General features: G+C 41.0%; 1 protein-coding gene across 1 annotated transcript in view; it reads right to left on the bottom strand.

Annotated features, from left to right (window-relative positions):
• TWSG1 (twisted gastrulation BMP signaling modulator 1) overlaps positions 1–3367 on the bottom strand; it is a 68663-nt gene that overhangs the window by 4197 nt on the left and 61099 nt on the right. The window lies entirely within an intron of this gene.

The following is a 3367-nucleotide window of genomic DNA, read 5'->3' as shown; positions in this document are numbered from 1 at the left end:
CGCCACCACACCTGGCTGATTTTTTTTTATTTTTTAGTGGAGATGGGGTTTCACCGTGTTAGCCAGGATTGTCTTGATCTCCTGACCTTGTGATCCGCCCGCCTCGGCCTCCCAAAGTGCTGGGATTACAGGCGTGAGCCACCGTGCCTGGCAATGAGTTTTTATATCCAAATAAACACAAGAGAAGGGAATGATATTCCTTACCAACTGATAAACGTAGAAGAAAGGAAACAGAAAATCACCATTTGGCACTCTCACAGGGGTTTGATTCGGATGGGAGTAGTCAATGGATATTAAGTCTGGTGGGTGACTGTTAGATAGGAACATGCTGATGTATTCTTGGAAAGCTCTCCACAAAATACTAATCACTTACAAAAGGTCATTAATAATGACTTTAATGTGGAGAAGTCTGGCAGGCACCAATATGATCAGAAGATCAAAGTTAACAGCACCAGTGACGGGAGGTGGTGATGTTGCCAAGAATGTGTGATGTAAGTCTGGTCACAAGTAAACATCAGGTACATCAAGGCTGACGGAAATCCTGTGCCATTGTGCCAAACAGCCTAGCTGGGAATGCAAGGGAAAAGTTCTTGAAGGAAATGGAAAGTGTTACTCTTAACACACGAATGCTAAGAAAGTGAAACAGCCTTACTGCTGATATGGAGAAAGTTTGAGTGGTCTGGATAGATTAAACCAGCCAAAATATTCCCTTAAAGTTCAGTCCGGAGCAAGGGCCTCTCTTCAGTTATGTGAAGGCAGAGAGAGGTAAGGATGCTACAGAAGAAAAGTCTGAAGCTGGCAGAGATTGGTTCATGAGGTTTAAGGAAAGAAGCCATGTCTACAACATAAAAGTGCAAAGCGAAGCAGCAAGTGCTGATGTACAAACTGCAGCAAGTTATTCAGAAGATCTAGCTAAGTCATTGGTGAAGGTGGCTACACCAAACAACAGATTTTCAGTGTAGATGAAACAACCTTCTATTGCAAGACGATGCTATCTAGGACTATCCTAGCTAGAAAGAAGTCAATGCCTGGTTTCAAAAGCTTCAAAGAACAGGCCCACTATCTTGCTGGGGGTTAATGCAGCTGGTAACTTTGGGTTGAAGCCAATGCTAATTTACCATTCCAAAAACGCTAGGGCACCCATAAGATTTATGCTAAATCTACCTTGCCTGTGCCCTAGAAATGGAACAACAAAGCCTAGATGACAGCATATTTGTTTATAGCATAGTTTACTGAATATTTTAAGTCTACTGTTGAGACCTACTTTTCAGAAAAAATGATTCCTTTCAAATATTACTGCTCGCTGACAATGTACCTGGTCACCCAAGAGCTCTGATGAAGACATACAAGGAGATTAGTGTTGCTTTCATGCCTGCTAACAAAGTAGCTATTCTGAAACCCAAGGTTGAGGGAGTCATTTCAACTTGCAAGTCTTATTATCTCAGAAATATATCTTGTAAGGTTATAGCTGCCATAGATTCCTCTGATGGATCTGGGCAAACTAAATTGAAAGCCTTCTAGAAAGGATTCACCATTCTAGATGCCATTAGGAACATTCATGATTCATGGGAGGAGGTCAAACTATCAACATTATCAGGAGTTTAGAAGAGAAGTTGAGTACAACACTCATGGATGACTTTGAGGGGTTCAAGACTTCAGTGGAGAAAATTACTGAAAATGTAGTGGAAATAGCAAGAGAACTAGAATTAGAAGTGCTGCCTGAGGATGTGACTGAATTATTGCAATCTCATTAAAAAACCTGAACAAATGAGGAGCTGCTTCTTATGGATGAGCAAAGGAAGTATTTCTTGAGATGGAATCTACTCCTAGTGAAAATGCTGTAAACATTGTTGAAATGACAACAAAGGATTTAGAATATTATGTAAACCTAGTTGTTAAAGCAGTGCGGGGTTTCAGGACTGACTCCAATTTTTAATTTTTATTTACTGAGAGAGAGAGTCTTACTCTTCACCCAAGCTGGAGTGTAGTGGCACAATCACAACTCACTGCAGTACTGAACTCCTGGACTCAAGGGGATCCTCCCACCCGAGCCTCCCAAGTAACTAGATCTAGAGGTGTGCAGCACCACGCCCAGCTAATTTTTTCCTTTTTTTGTAGAGATGGGGGTCTCACTATGATGTCCAGGCTTGTCTCAAACTCTGGCCTGCAGCTATCCTCCTGCCTCAGATTTCCAGAGCTCTGGGTTTATAGACATGAGCCACTGCATCCGGCCTAATTTTGAAAGAAGTTCTACTGTGGGTAAAATACTATCAAATAGCATGACGTGCAACAGAGAAATATTTCATTAAAGGAAGAGTCAACTGATGCAACAAACTTCAGTGTTATCATATTTTAAGAAACTGCCAGCCAGTGTGATGGCTCATGCCTGTAATCTCAGCATTTTGGGAGACCAAGGCTGGAGGATTTCTTGAGGCCAGGAAATTGAGACCAGTCTAGGCAACATAGTGAGACTCCATCTCTATTTAAAAAAAGAAGAAAGAAGGCCAGGCATGGTGGCTCACACCTGTAATTCCAGCATTTTAAGAGGCCGAGGCGGGTGGATCACGAGGTCAGGAGATTGAGACCAACCTGACTAACACGGTGAAACCCTGTCTCTACTAAAAATACAAAAAATCAGCTGGGCGTGGTGGTGGGTGCCTGTAGTCCCTGCTACTTGGGAGGCTGAGGCAGGAGAACGGCATGAATCTGAGAAGCGGAGGTCACAGTGAGCCAAGATTGTGCCACTGCATTCCAGCCTGGGCGACAGAGTGAGATTCTGTCTTGGGAAAAAAAAAAAAAAAAAAAGATTAATTTAATGATCACCTAAAGCTGAGTGATATCATTGCAATCCAGCCTGGGTGACAGAGCAAAAAAAAAAAAAAAAAAGAAGAAGAACTGTCATAGCCACTGCAACCTTCAGCAATTACCAGCCTGATCAATTAGCAGCCATTAAGATCGAGGCAAGAGCCTCCACCAGCAAAAAGATTACAACTGCCTGAAGGCTTAGATGATTTTTTGCATTTTTTAACAATGAAGTATTTTGTATTTAAGGTATGTATTTTTTAAGACATGATACAATTGCACACTTAATAAACTACAGTATAGTGTAAAATAACTTTTATATGTACTGGGAAACCAAAGTATTTGCGTGACTCTCTTCATTGGGACCATCGCTTTACTGCAGTGATCTGGAACCAAATCAGCAATATCTCCATGGGGTGTGGCTATACTTCTGAAAGCTAAATTATGTTTCATTTTTGTTTTGCATCTATTAGGTGTAAGATGGAGTTTCACTTCTTCCTCAGATTAAAAGTTTAAAAAGTTAAGCCAAATTTATAAATTCCTATTTTTTTTTTTTTTTTTTTTT

This window comes from Colobus angolensis, unplaced genomic scaffold (assembly GCF_000951035.1).
Source record: "Colobus angolensis palliatus isolate OR3802 unplaced genomic scaffold, Cang.pa_1.0 Scaffold155, whole genome shotgun sequence".
Taxonomy (NCBI): Eukaryota; Metazoa; Chordata; class Mammalia; order Primates; family Cercopithecidae; genus Colobus; species Colobus angolensis.
Note: the sequence above shows the minus strand (reverse complement) of the source record. Positions and strands in the feature narration are given on the sequence as shown.